Below are 27,004 nucleotides of genomic sequence, written 5' to 3' on the forward strand. Positions count from 1 at the left end.
AGCCCATGCTCTCACACCTGTCTAAGGTGCTTGCCTGCCCGTGGGCGTGTGTTGCCGTGGGTATCCGGCTGTGGGTGCTTGATTGCCTGGTCTTCTGAGCGGCGGCCAGCACCAACCTGCCTGGGCTTGTGGACAGGGAGGCGACCGCTCGTAAGTAATACAGTGAAATGTACACTGTTCGGATCACGCCATTGGATTGGGAACCCACGGCAAGCAGGGTGCAACTTGAGGAGGCCCCTGCTGGCTCACGTTTGGACTTGAAGGGCTTCCATAAGGAGAACAACTGCACCGAATGGAAAGTCAAGAGATAATTTTGCAAGCCTCGAGTTCGTCATGCTGTTTCACTGCGAAGTAACTCCTAGATCTTGTTTGGTTTTGTTGATGTTTAGTTTTCTGGGTTTTCCCGGAGGGTGACAATGCCCTCCACCGCTGGAGAAGGGAAAAGATGTCGAGGAGGAAGGGGAAGAGTCCGAAGTGAACCACACGACTGCCTTCTCCTACACTCGTGCCTCCCCCTTAACGAAAGAGCAGACGTGCGAGGAGGACGCTGAGGACACTAGGCCAGCTCAGAATAGACAGTGAAAGGAATAGAGGGAAGCAGTAACTGACCACCACCACCACCACCACCGTCACCATCACCACCACCTCCACCACCGTCGCCACGACAACCACGAGCGATGCCCTGGATCCAGTGCAGAGGCGCTTCACTGTGTATCTTTTGCAACATGCACAGGGAGTGACAGGGAGACACAAGCTGCCGGCAGACGAAAGGACAGGCCACCAGGCAGCCCCTTGACCTGGGCATGGCGGCGGGGGCGGCGTGGGGGTTCCTCCTGAGTGCCATCAAGGGCTCCGACTCAGCAGTGGGCCCGCCGGGCCTACAGAAGGCAAAAGGAGAGGTAGAGCCACCTCTGACACCCTGAGTATGTCATGGGTACACTGCAAAGGGCCAAAGAGCCTCGGGATGCACTCAGGGCACTCAGGAAAGGTTAGGTAGAACCCTGGGAACTCTAGGTTACTAAGGGGAGGTAAGGGACACGAGAGGGGTGAGGTAATCCCCGATGGCAATTAAGGGATGGCTGTGAGGGAATGCCCCTTACTCTCCTAGTCCACGGGGGCATTTTCCCTTGCACAGGGAAAGTACATGTATTGGCCATGTTGAGCTTCCCAGGCACGCTCCCAGCCGTGCCTTTTGTCCAGAGGGAAGAACTGAAAGTAAGGCATTGAGTGGAAGGCAGGAGCCGAAAGCGGAGAGCAAACAGAAATCAAAAGAAAGAACCATAATGGAGGTGAAGCATGAAGGCGATCCCCAGGGCACACTGTGTCCCAAGTTGGCAGATGGAACCGGCCGAAGCCTCCTGGGGCTTCCTGAGGGAAGAGCCGTCAGCCAAGGCTAAGTCTCAGCCACTCAGGCAAGGGGCAGAAGCGTGTCCAGGGAGAGGCCTGTTTGGCGATGCTGTAGTGCCCAACTGGGAAGTGGAAATAGCAACAGAAAAGGGCAAGGAGGAAGAACAGGGAACAAGGAAGGTAGGGCAACCGTCGGGTCCACGGAGACGGGCAGAGTGGGCACCAGTGCGGGGGCCTGCGCAGGCGTGCTGCCCTGAATGTGACCATGTGCGGGGTGGTGGGGGCGTGCGTGCGCGAGCCCGAGTGATTTCAGTAACATTAAGCCCTGGCGAACACAGGCAAGGGTGTGAAGCGATGCTGAGAGTAGGGGTTCCACCACGTGCTGCTCCCAATCCCTGCCCTCCTTCCTCCCTGCATTTCCCCCAAATCAGTGTCCGATGTGCCCTGATGTTTCATGCCTGGGAAAGATCCCCCTTAGGCCCTACCCGACAGGAAGGTGGTGACTTTTGTGGTCGCGGGATGTTTTCGTGTGTTTGTTTTTTCTCACCAATTTCAAAGGTGGGCCTACTTCCTGGGACAGCTTGGCCTACAAGAATGCCCCAAACAGACACTCCACTCCTCAATTCTAAGAGTCCTCCAGATACTTCAGCGTGTGCGAAATCCCTGGGACGTGGATGTGCTTTCCCTTGGAGCTCCCTCCTGCTCGCTCTGCACACCTAGGAAGACTTTAGAGGAGCAAAGAAAGGAAACGTTGAGGAAACTGTAAGGAGCCTCACGATCACCTTCCACGTTGGTCTCGCGCCAGGCTCTGGGTGGCATATGGGCATGACATCCTTAAACACTCACGCCACGGTGACCGCCTGCTTTGCTTTGCATCTGCGGACACAAAATGTCACCAGCCTCTTCAGTAAACAAAGGTTGTGGCCCTGCCATCGGCACTCACACACTGCCTCTGCCCGCAAGGGTGGCCCCCGAGGGCAATTCAAGATGGAGAAAAGCAGGATAGTAGTCCTGGAAAGTTCAGATGCACACCTAGGAATGATTTCAATGGACCAAGACTCTTGTGTCTTCCCATGATTAGAAAAGCGCTCAAATCTCTGACTTGAGATGTTCTGGGTGAGGTGTTGCTGTTGTTGTTGTTGTTGTTGTTGTTGTTGTTGTTCGTGGTGGTGCTGGTGCTGTGTTTATTTCATTGTTTTGTTTTTTGTCTTTGTGATTAGCAGCAATCTTTTGGTATTCCCCGACATGTTTCTATTTTTTCCTCTTTTATTCAACGAAAACTCCTACATAGCCTGGCTCCTTCCTCCCGTACTAATTCAAAACCTTTCCATAGCACTTTGTGAGTGGCTGTCGCCGTGTCTGTAGTCCTCAGTAAGATCCCCGAATAAAAGGTTCCTCTCAGCTTTTACGTTGGACCTTTTTCTGCTCTCTACACATCCCAGTCGGCTCTGGATAAAGGCCCTGATCCCTCGTTTTGAGGTTCTGCCTGGAAATGCATCATAGGGTTAGGGTTAGGGTTAGGGTTAGGGTTAGGGTTAGGGTTAGGGTTAGGGTTAGGGTTAGAGGTAGTAGGGTTAGGGTTTTAGTTAGGGTTAGGGTTAGGGTTACGGTTGGGGTTGTGGTTGTGGTTAGGGGTTAGGGTTAGGGTTAGTGTTAGGGTTTGGGTTAGGGTTAGTGTTAGGGTTAGGGTTATGGTTATGGTTATGGTTAGGGTTAGCGTTAGGGAACGGGTACGGTTTATGGTACAGGTTAGGGTACGACAACGGTTTAGGGTTAGCGTACGTGTTAGGATACGGGTTAGTGTTCCTGTACGGATTAGGATTATGGTACGGGTTAGGGTAAGGATTAGGGTAAGCGTTAGTGTTAATGTTAGGGTTAGGGTTAGGGTTAGGGAACGGGTACGGTTTAGGGTGCAGGTTAGTGTACGACAACGGGTTAGGGTTAGCGTACGTGTTAGAGTACGGGTTAGTATTAGTGTACGGGTTAGAATTAGGGTACGGGTTAGGGTAAGGCTTCAGGTAAGGTTTAGGGTTACGTTTAAGGTTAGGGTTAGGGAACGGGTACGGTTTAGGGTACAGATCAGGGTATGACAACGGTTTAGGGTTAGCGTACGTGTTAGGGTACGGTTAGGGTAGTTGTTAGGGTACGGGTACGGGTTAGGGTTAGGGAACGCGTACGGGTGACGGTTAGGATTAGAGTTAGGGTTAGGGAACGGGTACGGTTTAGGGTACAGGTTAGTGTACGACAACGGTTTAGGGTTAGCGTAAGTGTTAGGGTACGGGTTAGTGTTAGTGTACGGGTTAGGATGAGGGTACGGTTTAGGGTAAGGCTTCGGGTAAGGGTTAGGGTTAGGGTTAGGGTTAGTGTTAGGGTTAGGGAAGGGGTTTAGGGTACAGGTTACGGTATGACAACGGTTTAAGGTTAGCGTAAGTGTTAGGGTACGGGTTAGTGTTAGTGTACGGGTTAGGATTAGGGTACGGGTTAGGGTAAGCCTTCGGGTAAGGTGTTGAGTGGTTCTTCAGAAGTGGTTTCTGAGATGTGTGCATGTGCGTGTCCGTGTGTGAGTGTGTGTGTGTGTGTGACTGTGTGTGTGTGTGTGCGCGCGCGTGTTTCCCGGGGATCCATAATTTCCCCTGCAAGATCTCACGGGTCTTCCAGTGAGAACACTAGGCCAGTGTCAGAGGTTAGGTTGAGAAACAGAGTGATCTCCATGCCAAAGCAAGCCAAAAAGCTCCCTTCTTCCACATGACCCTCCAAACCCCAAGACCCACTTCCCCTCCCCCTCCGCCCTGTATCCCACTTCTCCCAAAGGATAAAAATTCACAGGGGCACCTGGAAAGAATTGAGCATGACATGTGGACGGGCTTCTGGCGCAGAACTGAAGCCTGAGAGCCTGGCTAGCGAGGCCTGCGGGAAGAAAGACCCCGGTGGTAGCGAACTTGTGGACAAATGTAGTCGAGGCCAAGTGGCCTTCCCCAAGTAGGCCCACCGGTGCGACCCATGCCATCCCCAAAAGTCCCACCCCTGCACACAAAGGATGCTCGGGGTTTCCACGCAGGGATGCAGCGCGGTGGTCACCTCCGGACCCTTGTGACTCAAGTAAAGAAGGGTTCACAACCTTCGGAACCTTCCCGGGATGTGTCTGCCACTGACCCACAGGCTCTTTGTCCCAGTGAAGCACTCAACTTGAGCAGAACAGAGGTTGCTCCCTAGGAAGTGATGCGGTGCAGACAAGCCACAGGACAGGAGTCAGAAGATACAAAGAAGAAACTGCAAGCTCACTGGTGGGATCTCTGCAGTGTCGTCGACAGCGGCGTTCACTGTGAACCAGGGCATCAAGGGAATCAAGAACTGCCTAGCTACACTTGCGGGTTTGGTGGAAAGTGGCCAAGTTGGTGAAGAGCCCAGCTGAAGGTGACATGGGTGGTCGGTGAGCTGGACTATGGATGGGGATGAGGATAATGGGATATTGGTGCCTCTGTGGCTGCTGCTGCTGCTGCTGTTGATGATGATGATAATGATGATGATGATGATGGGGAGAAGGAGGAGGAGGAGGAGGTGGAGGAGGACGAGGACGAGGACGAGGACGAGGACGAGGACGAGGAAGGTGATCTAACAGTTTCACAGCCACCACTACACACCGTCCACTGTTTGGAAGTTAAAGGCAGGCGCGGAAGGCTCGGTGGGGGTAGGGAAAGGGGAGACTGCCATTTCTGGAGCCACAGTGCCATCCGGCGGAATGCGTTATGTGAAAAGCCCAGGCAGCCGAGCTGTGTCTTCTGCCCTGCGCAGGGAACAGCGACGCTGTGCTGGGCAGAATGGGTTCTGCCCAAGGCGCAGGAGGTCTCCTCCACGGGGTTTCAGAGGCCTGTGAGGGCGCCGTGCGCGCCAGTGCGACCCTATGGGGAAAATCACGAGCTCTCGGGGCCCCGGACACAGCAGGCAGTTCCCGGACTGTCCAGCCCAGGGAGCGGAGCTTCCCCCGTCAGCCATTTTGGGGGTGGGCCCAGAGCAACTCTGCAACTTTTCCTCCGGTGTCCCTGCTGGGGAGTGCCGGGGTGCCCTGCCTGCGGCCGCACTGGGGTCACGTGGCCCCCTTCCTCACCGGAAGCTGAGGGTCTTAGAGGTCCTGGAGCCGGGGCCATTTGCACCGGGCACTCCCAGGGGCGGCCATCTCGTGCTGCCCCTGGGGTTTCTGAGGGCCTTGCCCAGCTGCACAACCAGGGTCCAGTCCTCCGCGGAGAGCACACATGAAGGCACGGCCCGGAGCCCACTGCCCATGTGCACCCTCAGGACAACACACCCACCCCAGCCCCACGCCGCGCCGTCCCCAGTGGGCCAGTTGCTTCCAGCCCTGTGGCTGTCTCCATCCCTTGAGACCTGGTAACTGGCTTTGAGCGAAACCATCTCCGCTTGGTGGCAGTATAGCTCCATCCAGGCCAACTAAGCGCCTAACCCTGCCCCCACTACATCATCAGGCCTGGGTTCTCCTCCCCTTCTAATGTAAAACCAAAAGCAAAACCAAACCAACACAGACAGTGCCACGAAGGAGGAGAGAAAAGGAAAGAAAGCAACCACCCACCGGCACCCACGCGGACCACCAAATGCACAGGACGAAAGGACCACTGGCCACGAGGCTGGACCCCCTGCAGTCCTTTCCACTTCCTTTCCTCCAACCCCCTTTTTCTTGACTCCTGCTCTTGGGAGAAGTAAAAGGCAAAGGATACACCAAGCGACCTGGCTGGGTGACATTGCCTGAGTGTCTAAATCACAGGATTTCTCCTGGACCAGGTGGCAGCCACCTTACTGGTGGCGAAAACCCCGCTGGCTTGCAAGTCACTTTGTTGCAGGACTCCGCTTCCCTTTCAAGGCCCGGAGCTTCGGCTTGAGGCCACCACCTCGGGCTGGCCCAACAGTGCAGCCAGAAGTGGCTGGCCCTACCCGGAGGCGCCCCCAACATGGGGTGCCAAGGACTGGCTCTGGGCGGGCTGGCCTTGCCCTCACACAGGAACCTTGCAAGGCTAACAAACATGGCCAGTCACAGAGCCCCACACAGGGCCTTGCTTCTCTTGAGGATGGGCACAGACTCTGCTCCCACTTGAAGACCCCATTTATCTGGCTAAACAAGGGACGTTTCAGGTTTACACTGGCAGCTTGGGCCCACCTGCTGACCGACGACTATCACCTGGAACACAGAGTGGCTGCGTGTCCCTTTTTGAGAGCCCCTCTGGGAATGCGTGTTTCAGCCATTCTCAGAGTATTTGCAGTGGTCAGGGGATGGGGTTGGGGTTGGGCGGGGGGGAGACAGGTGCGAGGGTATAGAGGAAAGCACAGGTGACAGCGTGTGTCAGTATGTTTGTGGTTGTGTGAGGGTGTGCTGTGTGTGGCGGGGTAGGAAGATAGGGTGTGTATGTGTGTGTGTGTGTGTGTGTGTGTGTTTGTGTGTGTGTGTGTACTCGAGCCCATGCTCTCACACCTGTCTAAGGTGCTTGCCTGCCCGTGGGCGTGTGTTGCCGTGGGTATCCGGCTGTGGGTGCTTGATTGCCTGGTCTTCTGAGCGGCGGCCAGCACCAACCTGCCTGGGCTTGTGGACAGGGAGGCGACCGCTCGTAAGTAATACAGTGAAATGTACACTGTTCGGATCACGCCATTGGATTGGGAACCCACGGCAAGCAGGGTGCAACTTGAGGAGGCCCCTGCTGGCTCACGTTTGGACTTGAAGGGCTTCCATAAGGAGAACAACTGCACCGAATGGAAAGTCAAGAGATAATTTTGCAAGCCTCGAGTTCGTCATGCTGTTTCACTGCGAAGTAACTCCTAGATCTTGTTTGGTTTTGTTGATGTTTAGTTTTCTGGGTTTTCCCGGAGGGTGACAATGCCCTCCACCGCTGGAGAAGGGAAAAGATGTCGAGGAGGAAGGGGAAGAGTCCGAAGTGAACCACACGACTGCCTTCTCCTACACTCGTGCCTCCCCCTTAACGAAAGAGCAGACGTGCGAGGAGGACGCTGAGGACACTAGGCCAGCTCAGAATAGACAGTGAAAGGAATAGAGGGAAGCAGTAACTGACCACCACCACCACCACCACCGTCACCATCACCACCACCTCCACCACCGTCGCCACGACAACCACGAGCGATGCCCTGGATCCAGTGCAGAGGCGCTTCACTGTGTATCTTTTGCAACATGCACAGGGAGTGACAGGGAGACACAAGCTGCCGGCAGACGAAAGGACAGGCCACCAGGCAGCCCCTTGACCTGGGCATGGCGGCGGGGGCGGCGTGGGGGTTCCTCCTGAGTGCCATCAAGGGCTCCGACTCAGCAGTGGGCCCGCCGGGCCTACAGAAGGCAAAAGGAGAGGTAGAGCCACCTCTGACACCCTGAGTATGTCATGGGTACACTGCAAAGGGCCAAAGAGCCTCGGGATGCACTCAGGGCACTCAGGAAAGGTTAGGTAGAACCCTGGGAACTCTAGGTTACTAAGGGGAGGTAAGGGACACGAGAGGGGTGAGGTAATCCCCGATGGCAATTAAGGGATGGCTGTGAGGGAATGCCCCTTACTCTCCTAGTCCACGGGGGCATTTTCCCTTGCACAGGGAAAGTACATGTATTGGCCATGTTGAGCTTCCCAGGCACGCTCCCAGCCGTGCCTTTTGTCCAGAGGGAAGAACTGAAAGTAAGGCATTGAGTGGAAGGCAGGAGCCGAAAGCGGAGAGCAAACAGAAATCAAAAGAAAGAACCATAATGGAGGTGAAGCATGAAGGCGATCCCCAGGGCACACTGTGTCCCAAGTTGGCAGATGGAACCGGCCGAAGCCTCCTGGGGCTTCCTGAGGGAAGAGCCGTCAGCCAAGGCTAAGTCTCAGCCACTCAGGCAAGGGGCAGAAGCGTGTCCAGGGAGAGGCCTGTTTGGCGATGCTGTAGTGCCCAACTGGGAAGTGGAAATAGCAACAGAAAAGGGCAAGGAGGAAGAACAGGGAACAAGGAAGGTAGGGCAACCGTCGGGTCCACGGAGACGGGCAGAGTGGGCACCAGTGCGGGGGCCTGCGCAGGCGTGCTGCCCTGAATGTGACCATGTGCGGGGTGGTGGGGGCGTGCGTGCGCGAGCCCGAGTGATTTCAGTAACATTAAGCCCTGGCGAACACAGGCAAGGGTGTGAAGCGATGCTGAGAGTAGGGGTTCCACCACGTGCTGCTCCCAATCCCTGCCCTCCTTCCTCCCTGCATTTCCCCCAAATCAGTGTCCGATGTGCCCTGATGTTTCATGCCTGGGAAAGATCCCCCTTAGGCCCTACCCGACAGGAAGGTGGTGACTTTTGTGGTCGCGGGATGTTTTCGTGTGTTTGTTTTTTCTCACCAATTTCAAAGGTGGGCCTACTTCCTGGGACAGCTTGGCCTACAAGAATGCCCCAAACAGACACTCCACTCCTCAATTCTAAGAGTCCTCCAGATACTTCAGCGTGTGCGAAATCCCTGGGACGTGGATGTGCTTTCCCTTGGAGCTCCCTCCTGCTCGCTCTGCACACCTAGGAAGACTTTAGAGGAGCAAAGAAAGGAAACGTTGAGGAAACTGTAAGGAGCCTCACGATCACCTTCCACGTTGGTCTCGCGCCAGGCTCTGGGTGGCATATGGGCATGACATCCTTAAACACTCACGCCACGGTGACCGCCTGCTTTGCTTTGCATCTGCGGACACAAAATGTCACCAGCCTCTTCAGTAAACAAAGGTTGTGGCCCTGCCATCGGCACTCACACACTGCCTCTGCCCGCAAGGGTGGCCCCCGAGGGCAATTCAAGATGGAGAAAAGCAGGATAGTAGTCCTGGAAAGTTCAGATGCACACCTAGGAATGATTTCAATGGACCAAGACTCTTGTGTCTTCCCATGATTAGAAAAGCGCTCAAATCTCTGACTTGAGATGTTCTGGGTGAGGTGTTGCTGTTGTTGTTGTTGTTGTTGTTGTTGTTGTTGTTCGTGGTGGTGCTGGTGCTGTGTTTATTTCATTGTTTTGTTTTTTGTCTTTGTGATTAGCAGCAATCTTTTGGTATTCCCCGACATGTTTCTATTTTTTCCTCTTTTATTCAACGAAAACTCCTACATAGCCTGGCTCCTTCCTCCCGTACTAATTCAAAACCTTTCCATAGCACTTTGTGAGTGGCTGTCGCCGTGTCTGTAGTCCTCAGTAAGATCCCCGAATAAAAGGTTCCTCTCAGCTTTTACGTTGGACCTTTTTCTGCTCTCTACACATCCCAGTCGGCTCTGGATAAAGGCCCTGATCCCTCGTTTTGAGGTTCTGCCTGGAAATGCATCATAGGGTTAGGGTTAGGGTTAGGGTTAGGGTTAGGGTTAGGGTTAGGGTTAGGGTTAGAGGTAGTAGGGTTAGGGTTTTAGTTAGGGTTAGGGTTAGGGTTACGGTTGGGGTTGTGGTTGTGGTTAGGGGTTAGGGTTAGGGTTAGTGTTAGGGTTTGGGTTAGGGTTAGTGTTAGGGTTAGGGTTATGGTTATGGTTATGGTTAGGGTTAGCGTTAGGGAACGGGTACGGTTTATGGTACAGGTTAGGGTACGACAACGGTTTAGGGTTAGCGTACGTGTTAGGATACGGGTTAGTGTTCCTGTACGGATTAGGATTATGGTACGGGTTAGGGTAAGGATTAGGGTAAGCGTTAGTGTTAATGTTAGGGTTAGGGTTAGGGTTAGGGAACGGGTACGGTTTAGGGTGCAGGTTAGTGTACGACAACGGGTTAGGGTTAGCGTACGTGTTAGAGTACGGGTTAGTATTAGTGTACGGGTTAGAATTAGGGTACGGGTTAGGGTAAGGCTTCAGGTAAGGTTTAGGGTTACGTTTAAGGTTAGGGTTAGGGAACGGGTACGGTTTAGGGTACAGATCAGGGTATGACAACGGTTTAGGGTTAGCGTACGTGTTAGGGTACGGTTAGGGTAGTTGTTAGGGTACGGGTACGGGTTAGGGTTAGGGAACGCGTACGGGTGACGGTTAGGATTAGAGTTAGGGTTAGGGAACGGGTACGGTTTAGGGTACAGGTTAGTGTACGACAACGGTTTAGGGTTAGCGTTAAGTGTTAGAGTACGGGTTAGTGTTAGTGTACGGGTTAGGATGAGGGTACGGTTTAGGGTAAGGCTTCGGGTAAGGGTTAGGGTTAGGGTTAGGGTTAGTGTTAGGGTTAGGGAAGGGGTTTAGGGTACAGGTTACGGTATGACAACGGTTTAAGGTTAGCGTAAGTGTTAGGGTACGGGTTAGTGTTAGTGTACGGGTTAGGATTAGGGTACGGGTTAGGGTAAGCCTTCGGGTAAGGTGTTGAGTGGTTCTTCAGAAGTGGTTTCTGAGATGTGTGCATGTGCGTGTCCGTGTGTGAGTGTGTGTGTGTGTGTGACTGTGTGTGTGTGTGTGCGCGCGCGTGTTTCCCGGGGATCCATAATTTCCCCTGCAAGATCTCACGGGTCTTCCAGTGAGAACACTAGGCCAGTGTCAGAGGTTAGGTTGAGAAACAGAGTGATCTCCATGCCAAAGCAAGCCAAAAAGCTCCCTTCTTCCACATGACCCTCCAAACCCCAAGACCCACTTCCCCTCCCCCTCCGCCCTGTATCCCACTTCTCCCAAAGGATAAAAATTCACAGGGGCACCTGGAAAGAATTGAGCATGACATGTGGACGGGCTTCTGGCGCAGAACTGAAGCCTGAGAGCCTGGCTAGCGAGGCCTGCGGGAAGAAAGACCCCGGTGGTAGCGAACTTGTGGACAAATGTAGTCGAGGCCAAGTGGCCTTCCCCAAGTAGGCCCACCGGTGCGACCCATGCCATCCCCAAAAGTCCCACCCCTGCACACAAAGGATGCTCGGGGTTTCCACGCAGGGATGCAGCGCGGTGGTCACCTCCGGACCCTTGTGACTCAAGTAAAGAAGGGTTCACAACCTTCGGAACCTTCCCGGGATGTGTCTGCCACTGACCCACAGGCTCTTTGTCCCAGTGAAGCACTCAACTTGAGCAGAACAGAGGTTGCTCCCTAGGAAGTGATGCGGTGCAGACAAGCCACAGGACAGGAGTCAGAAGATACAAAGAAGAAACTGCAAGCTCACTGGTGGGATCTCTGCAGTGTCGTCGACAGCGGCGTTCACTGTGAACCAGGGCATCAAGGGAATCAAGAACTGCCTAGCTACACTTGCGGGTTTGGTGGAAAGTGGCCAAGTTGGTGAAGAGCCCAGCTGAAGGTGACATGGGTGGTCGGTGAGCTGGACTATGGATGGGGATGAGGATAATGGGATATTGGTGCCTCTGTGGCTGCTGCTGCTGCTGCTGTTGATGATGATGATAATGATGATGATGATGATGGGGAGAAGGAGGAGGAGGAGGAGGCGGAGGAGGACGAGGACGAGGACGAGGACGAGGACGAGGACGAGGAAGGTGATCTAACAGTTTCACAGCCACCACTACACACCGTCCACTGTTTGGAAGTTAAAGGCAGGCGCGGAAGGCTCGGTGGGGGTAGGGAAAGGGGAGACTGCCATTTCTGGAGCCACAGTGCCATCCGGCGGAATGCGTTATGTGAAAAGCCCAGGCAGCCGAGCTGTGTCTTCTGCCCTGCGCAGGGAACAGCGACGCTGTGCTGGGCAGAATGGGTTCTGCCCAAGGCGCAGGAGGTCTCCTCCACGGGGTTTCAGAGGCCTGTGAGGGCGCCGTGCGCGCCAGTGCGACCCTATGGGGAAAATCACGAGCTCTCGGGGCCCCGGACACAGCAGGCAGTTCCCGGACTGTCCAGCCCAGGGAGCGGAGCTTCCCCCGTCAGCCATTTTGGGGGTGGGCCCAGAGCAACTCTGCAACTTTTCCTCCGGTGTCCCTGCTGGGGAGTGCCGGGGTGCCCTGCCTGCGGCCGCACTGGGGTCACGTGGCCCCCTTCCTCACCGGAAGCTGAGGGTCTTAGAGGTCCTGGAGCCGGGGCCATTTGCACCGGGCACTCCCAGGGGCGGCCATCTCGTGCTGCCCCTGGGGTTTCTGAGGGCCTTGCCCAGCTGCACAACCAGGGTCCAGTCCTCCGCGGAGAGCACACATGAAGGCACGGCCCGGAGCCCACTGCCCATGTGCACCCTCAGGACAACACACCCACCCCAGCCCCACGCCGCGCCGTCCCCAGTGGGCCAGTTGCTTCCAGCCCTGTGGCTGTCTCCATCCCTTGAGACCTGGTAACTGGCTTTGAGCGAAACCATCTCCGCTTGGTGGCAGTATAGCTCCATCCAGGCCAACTAAGCGCCTAACCCTGCCCCCACTACATCATCAGGCCTGGGTTCTCCTCCCCTTCTAATGTAAAACCAAAAGCAAAACCAAACCAACACAGACAGTGCCACGAAGGAGGAGAGAAAAGGAAAGAAAGCAACCACCCACCGGCACCCACGCGGACCACCAAATGCACAGGACGAAAGGACCACTGGCCACGAGGCTGGACCCCCTGCAGTCCTTTCCACTTCCTTTCCTCCAACCCCCTTTTTCTTGACTCCTGCTCTTGGGAGAAGTAAAAGGCAAAGGATACACCAAGCGACCTGGCTGGGTGACATTGCCTGAGTGTCTAAATCACAGGATTTCTCCTGGACCAGGTGGCAGCCACCTTACTGGTGGCGAAAACCCCGCTGGCTTGCAAGTCACTTTGTTGCAGGACTCCGCTTCCCTTTCAAGGCCCGGAGCTTCGGCTTGAGGCCACCACCTCGGGCTGGCCCAACAGTGCAGCCAGAAGTGGCTGGCCCTACCCGGAGGCGCCCCCAACATGGGGTGCCAAGGACTGGCTCTGGGCGGGCTGGCCTTGCCCTCACACAGGAACCTTGCAAGGCTAACAAACATGGCCAGTCACAGAGCCCCACACAGGGCCTTGCTTCTCTTGAGGATGGGCACAGACTCTGCTCCCACTTGAAGACCCCATTTATCTGGCTAAACAAGGGACGTTTCAGGTTTACACTGGCAGCTTGGGCCCACCTGCTGACCGACGACTATCACCTGGAACACAGAGTGGCTGCGTGTCCCTTTTTGAGAGCCCCTCTGGGAATGCGTGTTTCAGCCATTCTCAGAGTATTTGCAGTGGTCAGGGGATGGGGTTGGGGTTGGGCGGGGGGGAGACAGGTGCGAGGGTATAGAGGAAAGCACAGGTGACAGCGTGTGTCAGTATGTTTGTGGTTGTGTGAGGGTGTGCTGTGTGTGGCGGGGTAGGAAGATAGGGTGTGTATGTGTGTGTGTGTGTGTGTGTGTGTGTTTGTGTGTGTGTGTGTACTCGAGCCCATGCTCTCACACCTGTCTAAGGTGCTTGCCTGCCCGTGGGCGTGTGTTGCCGTGGGTATCCGGCTGTGGGTGCTTGATTGCCTGGTCTTCTGAGCGGCGGCCAGCACCAACCTGCCTGGGCTTGTGGACAGGGAGGCGACCGCTCGTAAGTAATACAGTGAAATGTACACTGTTCGGATCACGCCATTGGATTGGGAACCCACGGCAAGCAGGGTGCAACTTGAGGAGGCCCCTGCTGGCTCACGTTTGGACTTGAAGGGCTTCCATAAGGAGAACAACTGCACCGAATGGAAAGTCAAGAGATAATTTTGCAAGCCTCGAGTTCGTCATGCTGTTTCACTGCGAAGTAACTCCTAGATCTTGTTTGGTTTTGTTGATGTTTAGTTTTCTGGGTTTTCCCGGAGGGTGACAATGCCCTCCACCGCTGGAGAAGGGAAAAGATGTCGAGGAGGAAGGGGAAGAGTCCGAAGTGAACCACACGACTGCCTTCTCCTACACTCGTGCCTCCCCCTTAACGAAAGAGCAGACGTGCGAGGAGGACGCTGAGGACACTAGGCCAGCTCAGAATAGACAGTGAAAGGAATAGAGGGAAGCAGTAACTGACCACCACCACCACCACCACCGTCACCATCACCACCACCTCCACCACCGTCGCCACGACAACCACGAGCGATGCCCTGGATCCAGTGCAGAGGCGCTTCACTGTGTATCTTTTGCAACATGCACAGGGAGTGACAGGGAGACACAAGCTGCCGGCAGACGAAAGGACAGGCCACCAGGCAGCCCCTTGACCTGGGCATGGCGGCGGGGGCGGCGTGGGGGTTCCTCCTGAGTGCCATCAAGGGCTCCGACTCAGCAGTGGGCCCGCCGGGCCTACAGAAGGCAAAAGGAGAGGTAGAGCCACCTCTGACACCCTGAGTATGTCATGGGTACACTGCAAAGGGCCAAAGAGCCTCGGGATGCACTCAGGGCACTCAGGAAAGGTTAGGTAGAACCCTGGGAACTCTAGGTTACTAAGGGGAGGTAAGGGACACGAGAGGGGTGAGGTAATCCCCGATGGCAATTAAGGGATGGCTGTGAGGGAATGCCCCTTACTCTCCTAGTCCACGGGGGCATTTTCCCTTGCACAGGGAAAGTACATGTATTGGCCATGTTGAGCTTCCCAGGCACGCTCCCAGCCGTGCCTTTTGTCCAGAGGGAAGAACTGAAAGTAAGGCATTGAGTGGAAGGCAGGAGCCGAAAGCGGAGAGCAAACAGAAATCAAAAGAAAGAACCATAATGGAGGTGAAGCATGAAGGCGATCCCCAGGGCACACTGTGTCCCAAGTTGGCAGATGGAACCGGCCGAAGCCTCCTGGGGCTTCCTGAGGGAAGAGCCGTCAGCCAAGGCTAAGTCTCAGCCACTCAGGCAAGGGGCAGAAGCGTGTCCAGGGAGAGGCCTGTTTGGCGATGCTGTAGTGCCCAACTGGGAAGTGGAAATAGCAACAGAAAAGGGCAAGGAGGAAGAACAGGGAACAAGGAAGGTAGGGCAACCGTCGGGTCCACGGAGACGGGCAGAGTGGGCACCAGTGCGGGGGCCTGCGCAGGCGTGCTGCCCTGAATGTGACCATGTGCGGGGTGGTGGGGGCGTGCGTGCGCGAGCCCGAGTGATTTCAGTAACATTAAGCCCTGGCGAACACAGGCAAGGGTGTGAAGCGATGCTGAGAGTAGGGGTTCCACCACGTGCTGCTCCCAATCCCTGCCCTCCTTCCTCCCTGCATTTCCCCCAAATCAGTGTCCGATGTGCCCTGATGTTTCATGCCTGGGAAAGATCCCCCTTAGGCCCTACCCGACAGGAAGGTGGTGACTTTTGTGGTCGCGGGATGTTTTCGTGTGTTTGTTTTTTCTCACCAATTTCAAAGGTGGGCCTACTTCCTGGGACAGCTTGGCCTACAAGAATGCCCCAAACAGACACTCCACTCCTCAATTCTAAGAGTCCTTCAGATACTTCAGCGTGTGCGAAATCCCTGGGACGTGGATGTGCTTTCCCTTGGAGCTCCCTCCTGCTCGCTCTGCACACCTAGGAAGACTTTAGAGGAGCAAAGAAAGGAAACGTTGAGGAAACTGTAAGGAGCCTCACGATCACCTTCCACGTTGGTCTCGCGCCAGGCTCTGGGTGGCATATGGGCATGACATCCTTAAACACTCACGCCACGGTGACCGCCTGCTTTGCTTTGCATCTGCGGACACAAAATGTCACCAGCCTCTTCAGTAAAGAAAGGTTGTGGCCCTGCCATCGGCACTCACACACTGCCTCTGCCCGCAAGGGTGGCCCCCGAGGGCAATTCAAGATGGAGAAAAGCAGGATAGTAGTCCTGGAAAGTTCAGATGCACACCTAGGAATGATTTCAATGGACCAAGACTCTTGTGTCTTCCCATGATTAGAAAAGCGCTCAAATCTCTGACTTGAGATGTTCTGGGTGAGGTGTTGCTGTTGTTGTTGTTGTTGTTGTTGTTGTTGTTGTTCGTGGTGGTGCTGGTGCTGTGTTTATTTCATTGTTTTGTTTTTTGTCTTTGTGATTAGCAGCAATCTTTTGGTATTCCCCGACATGTTTCTATTTTTTCCTCTTTTATTCAACGAAAACTCCTACATAGCCTGGCTCCTTCCTCCCGTACTAATTCAAAACCTTTCCATAGCACTTTGTGAGTGGCTGTCGCCGTGTCTGTAGTCCTCAGTAAGATCCCCGAATAAAAGGTTCCTCTCAGCTTTTACGTTGGACCTTTTTCTGCTCTCTACACATCCCAGTCGGCTCTGGATAAAGGCCCTGATCCCTCGTTTTGAGGTTCTGCCTGGAAATGCATCATAGGGTTAGGGTTAGGGTTAGGGTTAGGGTTAGGGTTAGGGTTAGGGTTAGAGGTAGTAGGGTTAGGGTTTTAGTTAGGGTTAGGGTTAGGGTTACGGTTGGGGTTGTGGTTGTGGTTAGGGGTTAGGGTTAGGGTTAGTGTTAGGGTTTGGGTTAGGGTTAGTGTTAGGGTTAGGGTTATGGTTATGGTTATGGTTAGGGTTAGCGTTAGGGAACGGGTACGGTTTATGGTACAGGTTAGGGTACGACAACGGTTTAGGGTTAGCGTACGTGTTAGGATACGGGTTAGTGTTCCTGTACGGATTAGGATTATGGTACGGGTTAGGGTAAGGATTAGGGTAAGCGTTAGTGTTAATGTTAGGGTTAGGGTTAGGGTTAGGGAACGGGTACGGTTTAGGGTGCAGGTTAGTGTACGACAACGGGTTAGGGTTAGCGTACGTGTTAGAGTACGGGTTAGTATTAGTGTACGGGTTAGAATTAGGGTACGGGTTAGGGTAAGGCTTCAGGTAAGGTTTAGGGTTACGTTTAAGGTTAGGGTTAGGGAACGGGTACGGTTTAGGGTACAGATCAGGGTATGACAACGGTTTAGGGTTAGCGTACGTGTTAGGGTACGGTTAGGGTAGTTGTTAGGGTACGGGTACGGGTTAGGGTTAGGGAACGCGTACGGGTGACGGTTAGGATTAGAGTTAGGGTTAGGGAACGGGTACGGTTTAGGGTACAGGTTAGTGTACGACAACGGTTTAGGGTTAGCGTAAGTGTTAGGGTACGGGTTAGTGTTAGTGTACGGGTTAGGATGAGGGTACGGTTTAGGGTAAGGCTTCGGGTAAGGGTTAGGGTTAGGGTTAGTGTTAGGGTTAGGGAAGGGGTTTAGGGTACAGGTACGACAACGGTTTAAGGTTAGCGTAAGTGTTAGGGTACGGGTTAGTGTTAGTGTACGGGTTAGGATTAGGGTACGGGTTAGGGTAAGCCTTCGGGTAAGGTGTTGAGTGGTTCTTCAGAAGTGGTTTCTGAGATGTGTGCATGTGCGTGTCCGTGTGTGAGTGTGTGTGTGTGTGACTGTGTGTGTGTGTGTGCGCGCGCGTGTTTCCCGGGGATCCATAATTTCCCCTGCAAGATCTCACGGGTCTTCCAGTGAGAACACTAGGCCAGTGTCAGAGGTTAGGTTGAGAAACAGAGTGATCTCCATGCCAAAGCAAGCCAAAAAGCTCCCTTCTTCCACATGACCCTCCAAACCCCAAGACCCACTTCCCCTCCCCCTCCGCCCTGTATCCCACTTCTCCCAAAGGATAAAAATTCACAGGGGCACCTGGAAAGAATTGAGCATGACATGTGGACGGGCTTCTGGCGCAGAACTGAAGCCTGAGAGCCTGGCTAGCGAGGCCTGCGGGAAGAAAGACCCCGGTGGTAGCGAACTTGTGGACAAATGTAGTCGAGGCCAAGTGGCCTTCCCCAAGTAGGCCCACCGGTGCGACCCATGCCATCCCCAAAAGTCCCACCCCTGCGCACAAAGGATGCTCGGGGTTTCCACGCAGGGATGCAGCGCGGTGGTCACCTCCGGACCCTTGTGACTCAAGTAAAGAAGGGTTCACAACCTTCGGAACCTTCCAGGGATGTGTCTGCCACTGACCCACAGGCTCTTTGTCCCAGTGAAGCACTCAACTTGAGCAGAACAGAGGTTGCTCCCTAGGAAGTGATGCGGTGCAGACAAGCCACAGGACAGGAGTCAGAAGATACAAAGAAGAAACTGCAAGCTCACTGGTGGGATCTCTGCAGTGTCGTCGACAGCGGCGTTCACTGTGAACCAGGGCATCAAGGGAATCAAGAACTGCCTAGCTACACTTGCGGGTTTGGTGGAAAGTGGCCAAGTTGGTGAAGAGCCCAGCTGAAGGTGACATGGGTGGTCGGTGAGCTGGACTATGGATGGGGATGAGGATAATGGGATATTGGTGCCTCTGTGGCTGCTGCTGCTGCTGCTGTTGATGATGATGATAATGATGATGATGATGATGGGGAGAAGGAGGAGGAGGAGGAGGTGGAGGAGGACGAGGACGAGGACGAGGACGAGGACGAGGACGAGGAAGGTGATCTAACAGTTTCACAGCCACCACTACACACCGTCCACTGTTTGGAAGTTAAAGGCAGGCGCGGAAGGCTCGGTGGGGGTAGGGAAAGGGGAGACTGCCATTTCTGGAGCCACAGTGCCATCCGGCGGAATGCGTTATGTGAAAAGCCCAGGCAGCCGAGCTGTGTCTTCTGCCCTGCGCAGGGAACAGCGACGCTGTGCTGGGCAGAATGGGTTCTGCCCAAGGCGCAGGAGGTCTCCTCCACGGGGTTTCAGAGGCCTGTGAGGGCGCCGTGCGCGCCAGTGCGACCCTATGGGGAAAATCACGAGCTCTCGGGGCCCCGGACACAGCAGGCAGTTCCCGGACTGTCCAGCCCAGGGAGCGGAGCTTCCCCCGTCAGCCATTTTGGGGGTGGGCCCAGAGCAACTCTGCAACTTTTCCTCCGGTGTCCCTGCTGGGGAGTGCCGGGGTGCCCTGCCTGCGGCCGCACTGGGGTCACGTGGCCCCCTTCCTCACCGGAAGCTGAGGGTCTTAGAGGTCCTGGAGCCGGGGCCATTTGCACCGGGCACTCCCAGGGGCGGCCATCTCGTGCTGCCCCTGGGGTTTCTGAGGGCCTTGCCCAGCTGCACAACCAGGGTCCAGTCCTCCGCGGAGAGCACACATGAAGGCACGGCCCGGAGCCCACTGCCCATGTGCACCCTCAGGACAACACACCCACCCCAGCCCCACGCCGCGCCGTCCCCAGTGGGCCAGTTGCTTCCAGCCCTGTGGCTGTCTCCATCCCTTGAGACCTGGTAACTGGCTTTGAGCGAAACCATCTCCGCTTGGTGGCAGTATAGCTCCATCCAGGCCAACTAAGCGCCTAACCCTGCCCCCACTACATCATCAGGCCTGGGTTCTCCTCCCCTTCTAATGTAAAACCAAAAGCAAAACCAAACCAACACAGACAGTGCCACGAAGGAGGAGAGAAAAGGAAAGAAAGCAACCACCCACCGGCACCCACGCGGACCACCAAATGCACAGGACGAAAGGACCACTGGCCACGAGGCTGGACCCCCTGCAGTCCTTTCCACTTCCTTTCCTCCAACCCCCTTTTTCTTGACTCCTGCTCTTGGGAGAAGTAAAAGGCAAAGGATACACCAAGCGACCTGGCTGGGTGACATTGCCTGAGTGTCTAAATCACAGGATTTCTCCTGGACCAGGTGGCAGCCACCTTACTGGTGGCGAAAACCCCGCTGGCTTGCAAGTCACTTTGTTGCAGGACTCCGCTTCCCTTTCAAGGCCCGGAGCTTCGGCTTGAGGCCACCACCTCGGGCTGGCCCAACAGTGCAGCCAGAAGTGGCTGGCCCTACCCGGAGGCGCCCCCAACATGGGGTGCCAAGGACTGGCTCTGGGCGGGCTGGCCTTGCCCTCACACAGGAACCTTGCAAGGCTAACAAACATGGCCAGTCACAGAGCCCCACACAGGGCCTTGCTTCTCTTGAGGATGGGCACAGACTCTGCTCCCACTTGAAGACCCCATTTATCTGGCTAAACAAGGGACGTTTCAGGTTTACACTGGCAGCTTGGGCCCACCTGCTGACCGACGACTATCACCTGGAACACAGAGTGGCTGCGTGTCCCTTTTTGAGAGCCCCTCTGGGAATGCGTGTTTCAGCCATTCTCAGAGTATTTGCAGTGGTCAGGGGATGGGGTTGGGGTTGGGCGGGGGGGAGACAGGTGCGAGGGTATAGAGGAAAGCACAGGTGACAGCGTGTGTCAGTATGTTTGTGGTTGTGTGAGGGTGTGCTGTGTGTGGCGGGGTAGGAAGATAGGGTGTGTATGTGTGTGTGTGTGTGTGTGTGTGTTTGTGTGTGTGTGTGTACTCGAGCCCATGCTCTCACACCTGTCTAAGGTGCTTGCCTGCCCGTGGGCGTGTGTTGCCGTGGGTATCCGGCTGTGGGTGCTTGATTGCCTGGTCTTCTGAGCGGCGGCCAGCACCAACCTGCCTGGGCTTGTGGACAGGGAGGCGACCGCTCGTAAGTAATACAGTGAAATGTACACTGTTCGGATCACGCCATTGGATTGGGAACCCACGGCAAGCAGGGTGCAACTTGAGGAGGCCCCTGCTGGCTCACGTTTGGACTTGAAGGGCTTCCATAAGGAGAACAACTGCACCGAATGGAAAGTCAAGAGATAATTTTGCAAGCCTCGAGTTCGTCATGCTGTTTCACTGCGAAGTAACTCCTAGATCTTGTTTGGTTTTGTTGATGTTTAGTTTTCTGGGTTTTCCCGGAGGGTGACAATGCCCTCCACCGCTGGAGAAGGGAAAAGATGTCGAGGAGGAAGGGGAAGAGTCCGAAGTGAACCACACGACTGCCTTCTCCTACACTCGTGCCTCCCCCTTAACGAAAGAGCAGACGTGCGAGGAGGACGCTGAGGACACTAGGCCAGCTCAGAATAGACAGTGAAAGGAATAGAGGGAAGCAGTAACTGACCACCACCACCACCACCACCGTCACCATCACCACCACCTCCACCACCGTCGCCACGACAACCACGAGCGATGCCCTGGATCCAGTGCAGAGGCGCTTCACTGTGTATCTTTTGCAACATGCACAGGGAGTGACAGGGAGACACAAGCTGCCGGCAGACGAAAGGACAGGCCACCAGGCAGCCCCTTGACCTGGGCATGGCGGCGGGGGCGGCGTGGGGGTTCCTCCTGAGTGCCATCAAGGGCTCCGACTCAGCAGTGGGCCCGCCGGGCCTACAGAAGGCAAAAGGAGAGGTAGAGCCACCTCTGACACCCTGAGTATGTCATGGGTACACTGCAAAGGGCCAAAGAGCCTCGGGATGCACTCAGGGCACTCAGGAAAGGTTAGGTAGAACCCTGGGAACTCTAGGTTACTAAGGGGAGGTAAGGGACACGAGAGGGGTGAGGTAATCCCCGATGGCAATTAAGGGATGGCTGTGAGGGAATGCCCCTTACTCTCCTAGTCCACGGGGGCATTTTCCCTTGCACAGGGAAAGTACATGTATTGGCCATGTTGAGCTTCCCAGGCACGCTCCCAGCCGTGCCTTTTGTCCAGAGGGAAGAACTGAAAGTAAGGCATTGAGTGGAAGGCAGGAGCCGAAAGCGGAGAGCAAACAGAAATCAAAAGAAAGAACCATAATGGAGGTGAAGCATGAAGGCGATCCCCAGGGCACACTGTGTCCCAAGTTGGCAGATGGAACCGGCCGAAGCCTCCTGGGGCTTCCTGAGGGAAGAGCCGTCAGCCAAGGCTAAGTCTCAGCCACTCAGGCAAGGGGCAGAAGCGTGTCCAGGGAGAGGCCTGTTTGGCGATGCTGTAGTGCCCAACTGGGAAGTGGAAATAGCAACAGAAAAGGGCAAGGAGGAAGAACAGGGAACAAGGAAGGTAGGGCAACCGTCGGGTCCACGGAGACGGGCAGAGTGGGCACCAGTGCGGGGGCCTGCGCAGGCGTGCTGCCCTGAATGTGACCATGTGCGGGGTGGTGGGGGCGTGCGTGCGCGAGCCCGAGTGATTTCAGTAACATTAAGCCCTGGCGAACACAGGCAAGGGTGTGAAGCGATGCTGAGAGTAGGGGTTCCACCACGTGCTGCTCCCAATCCCTGCCCTCCTTCCTCCCTGCATTTCCCCCAAATCAGTGTCCGATGTGCCCTGATGTTTCATGCCTGGGAAAGATCCCCCTTAGGCCCTACCCGACAGGAAGGTGGTGACTTTTGTGGTCGCGGGATGTTTTCGTGTGTTTGTTTTTTCTCACCAATTTCAAAGGTGGGCCTACTTCCTGGGACAGCTTGGCCTACAAGAATGCCCCAAACAGACACTCCACTCCTCAATTCTAAGAGTCCTCCAGATACTTCAGCGTGTGCGAAATCCCTGGGACGTGGATGTGCTTTCCCTTGGAGCTCCCTCCTGCTCGCTCTGCACACCTAGGAAGACTTTAGAGGAGCAAAGAAAGGAAACGTTGAGGAAACTGTAAGGAGCCTCACGATCACCTTCCACGTTGGTCTCGCGCCAGGCTCTGGGTGGCATATGGGCATGACATCCTTAAACACTCACGCCACGGTGACCGCCTGCTTTGCTTTGCATCTGCGGACACAAAATGTCACCAGCCTCTTCAGTAAACAAAGGTTGTGGCCCTGCCATCGGCACTCACACACTGCCTCTGCCCGCAAGGGTGGCCCCCGAGGGCAATTCAAGATGGAGAAAAGCAGGATAGTAGTCCTGGAAAGTTCAGATGCACACCTAGGAATGATTTCAATGGACCAAGACTCTTGTGTCTTCCCATGATTAGAAAAGCGCTCAAATCTCTGACTTGAGATGTTCTGGGTGAGGTGTTGCTGTTGTTGTTGTTGTTGTTGTTGTTGTTCGTGGTGGTGCTGGTGCTGTGTTTATTTCGTTGTTTTGTTTTTTGTCTTTGTGATTAGCAGCAATCTTTTGGTATTCCCCGACATGTTTCTATTTTTTCCTCTTTTATTCAACGAAAACTCCTACATAGCCTGGCTCCTTCCTCCCGTACTAATTCAAAACCTTTCCATAGCACTTTGTGAGTGGCTGTCGCCGTGTCTGTAGTCCTCAGTAAGATCCCCGAATAAAAGGTTCCTCTCAGCTTTTACGTTGGACCTTTTTCTGCTCTCTACACATCCCAGTCGGCTCTGGATAAAGGCCCTGATCCCTCGTTTTGAGGTTCTGCCTGGAAATGCATCATAGGGTTAGGGTTAGGGTTAGGGTTAGGGTTAGGGTTAGGGTTAGGGTTAGGGTTACGGTTGGGGTTGGTGTTGGTGTTGTGGTTAGGGGTTAGGTTTAGGGTTAGGTTTAGGGTTAGGGTTAGAGGTAGTAGGGTTAGGGTTTTAGTTAGGGTTAGGGTTACGGTTGGGGTTGTGGTTGTGGTTAGGGGTTAGGGTTAGGGTTAGTGTTAGGGTTTGGGTTAGGGTTAGTGTTAGGGTTAGGGTTATGGTTATGGTTATGGTTAGGGTTAGCGTTAGGGAACGGGTACGGTTTATGGTACAGGTTAGGGTACGACAACGGTTTAGGGTTAGCGTACGTGTTAGGATACGGGTTAGTGTTACTGTACGGATTAGGATTATGGTACGGGTTAGGGTAAGGATTAGGGTAAGCGTTAGTGTTAATGTTAGGGTTAGGGTTAGGGTTAGGGAACGGGTACGGTTTAGGGTGCAGGTTAGTGTACGACAACGGGTTAGGGTTAGCGTACGTGTTAGTATTAGTGTACGGGTTAGAATTAGGGTACGGGTTAGGGTAAGGCTTCAGGTAAGGTTTAGGGTTACGTTTAAGGTTAGGGTTAGGGAACGGGTACGGTTTAGGGTACAGATCAGGGTATGACAACGGTTTAGGGTTAGCGTACGTGTTAGGGTACGGTTAGGGTAGTTGTTAGGGTACGGGTACGGGTTAGGGTTAGGGAACGCGTACGGGTGACGGTTAGGATTAGAGTTAGGGTTAGGGAACGGGTACGGTTTAGGGTACAGGTTAGTGTACGACAACGGTTTAGGGTTAGCGTAAGTGTTAGAGTACGGGTTAGTGTTAGTGTACGGGTTAGGATGAGGGTACGGTTTAGGGTAAGGCTTCGGGTAAGGGTTAGGGTTAGGGTTAGGGTTAGTGTTAGGGTTAGGGAAGGGGTTTAGGGTACAGGTTACGGTATGACAACGGTTTAAGGTTAGCGTAAGTGTTAGGGTACGGGTTAGTGTTAGTGTACGGGTTAGGATTAGGGTACGGGTTAGGGTAAGCCTTCGGGTAAGGTGTTGAGTGGTTCTTCAGAAGTGGTTTCTGAGATGTGTGCATGTGCGTGTCCGTGTGTGAGTGTGTGTGTGTGTGTGACTGTGTGTGTGTGTGTGCGCGCGCGTGTTTCCCGGGGATCCATAATTTCCCCTGCAAGATCTCACGGGTCTTCCAGTGAGAACACTAGGCCAGTGTCAGAGGTTAGGTTGAGAAACAGAGTGATCTCCATGCCAAAGCAAGCCAAAAAGCTCCCTTCTTCCACATGACCCTCCAAACCCCAAGACCCACTTCCCCTCCCCCTCCGCCCTGTATCCCACTTCTCCCAAAGGATAAAAATTCACAGGGGCACCTGGAAAGAATTGAGCATGACATGTGGACGGGCTTCTGGCGCAGAACTGAAGCCTGAGAGCCTGGCTAGCGAGGCCTGCGGGAAGAAAGACCCCGGTGGTAGCGAACTTGTGGACAAATGTAGTCGAGGCCAAGTGGCCTTCCCCAAGTAGGCCCACCGGTGCGACCCATGCCATCCCCAAAAGTCCCACCCCTGCGCACAAAGGATGCTCGGGGTTTCCACGCAGGGATGCAGCGCGGTGGTCACCTCCGGACCCTTGTGACTCAAGTAAAGAAGGGTTCACAACCTTCGGAACCTTCCCGGGATGTGTCTGCCACTGACCCACAGGCTCTTTGTCCCAGTGAAGCACTCAACTTGAGCAGAACAGAGGTTGCTCCCTAGGAAGTGATGCGGTGCAGACAAGCCACAGGACAGGAGTCAGAAGATACAAAGAAGAAACTGCAAGCTCACTGGTGGGATCTCTGCAGTGTCGTCGACAGCGGCGTTCACTGTGAACCAGGGCATCAAGGGAATCAAGAACTGCCTAGCTACACTTGCGGGTTTGGTGGAAAGTGGCCAAGTTGGTGAAGAGCCCAGCTGAAGGTGACATGGGTGGTCGGTGAGCTGGACTATGGATGGGGATGAGGATAATGGGATATTGGTGCCTCTGTGGCTGCTGCTGCTGCTGCTGTTGATGATGATGATAATGATGATGATGATGATGGGGAGAAGGAGGAGGAGGAGGAGGCGGAGGAGGACGAGGACGAGGACGAGGACGAGGACGAGGAAGGTGATCTAACAGTTTCACAGCCACCACTACACACCGTCCACTGTTTGGAAGTTAAAGGCAGGCGCGGAAGGCTCGGTGGGGGTAGGGAAAGGGGAGACTGCCATTTCTGGAGCCACAGTGCCATCCGGCGGAATGCGTTATGTGAAAAGCCCAGGCAGCCGAGCTGTGTCTTCTGCCCTGCGCAGGGAACAGCGACGCTGTGCTGGGCAGAATGGGTTCTGCCCAAGGCGCAGGAGGTCTCCTCCACGGGGTTTCAGAGGCCTGTGAGGGCGCCGTGCGCGCCAGTGCGACCCTATGGGGAAAATCACGAGCTCTCGGGGCCCCGGACACAGCAGGCAGTTCCCGGACTGTCCAGCCCAGGGAGCGGAGCTTCCCCCGTCAGCCATTTTGGGGGTGGGCCCAGAGCAACTCTGCAACTTTTCCTCCGGTGTCCCTGCTGGGGAGTGCCGGGGTGCCCTGCCTGCGGCCGCACTGGGGTCACGTGGCCCCCTTCCTCACCGGAAGCTGAGGGTCTTAGAGGTCCTGGAGCCGGGGCCATTTGCACCGGGCACTCCCAGGGGCGGCCATCTCGTGCTGCCCCTGGGGTTTCTGAGGGCCTTGCCCAGCTGCACAACCAGGGTCCAGTCCTCCGCGGAGAGCACACATGAAGGCACGGCCCGGAGCCCACTGCCCATGTGCACCCTCAGGACAACACACCCACCCCAGCCCCACGCCGCGCCGTCCCCAGTGGGCCAGTTGCTTCCAGCCCTGTGGCTGTCTCCATCCCTTGAGACCTGGTAACTGGCTTTGAGCGAAACCATCTCCGCTTGGTGGCAGTATAGCTCCATCCAGGCCAACTAAGCGCCTAACCCTGCCCCCACTACATCATCAGGCCTGGGTTCTCCTCCCCTTCTAATGTAAAACCAAAAGCAAAACCAAACCAACACAGACAGTGCCACGAAGGAGGAGAGAAAAGGAAAGAAAGCAACCACCCACCGGCACCCACGCGGACCACCAAATGCACAGGACGAAAGGACCACTGGCCACGAGGCTGGACCCCCTGCAGTCCTTTCCACTTCCTTTCCTCCAACCCCCTTTTTCTTGACTCCTGCTCTTGGGAGAAGTAAAAGGCAAAGGATACACCAAGCGACCTGGCTGGGTGACATTGCCTGAGTGTCTAAATCACAGGATTTCTCCTGGACCAGGTGGCAGCCACCTTACTGGTGGCGAAAACCCCGCTGGCTTGCAAGTCACTTTGTTGCAGGACTCCGCTTCCCTTTCAAGGCCCGGAGCTTCGGCTTGAGGCCACCACCTCGGGCTGGCCCAACAGTGCAGCCAGAAGTGGCTGGCCCTACCCGGAGGCGCCCCCAACATGGGGTGCCAAGGACTGGCTCTGGGCGGGCTGGCCTTGCCCTCACACAGGAACCTTGCAAGGCTAACAAACATGGCCAGTCACAGAGCCCCACACAGGGCCTTGCTTCTCTTGAGGATGGGCACAGACTCTGCTCCCACTTGAAGACCCCATTTATCTGGCTAAACAAGGGACGTTTCAGGTTTACACTGGCAGCTTGGGCCCACCTGCTGACCGACGACTATCACCTGGAACACAGAGTGGCTGCGTGTCCCTTTTTGAGAGCCCCTCTGGGAATGCGTGT

Source organism: Lagenorhynchus albirostris, chromosome X (assembly GCF_949774975.1).
Source record: "Lagenorhynchus albirostris chromosome X, mLagAlb1.1, whole genome shotgun sequence".
NCBI classification, from domain to species: domain Eukaryota; kingdom Metazoa; phylum Chordata; class Mammalia; order Artiodactyla; family Delphinidae; genus Lagenorhynchus; species Lagenorhynchus albirostris.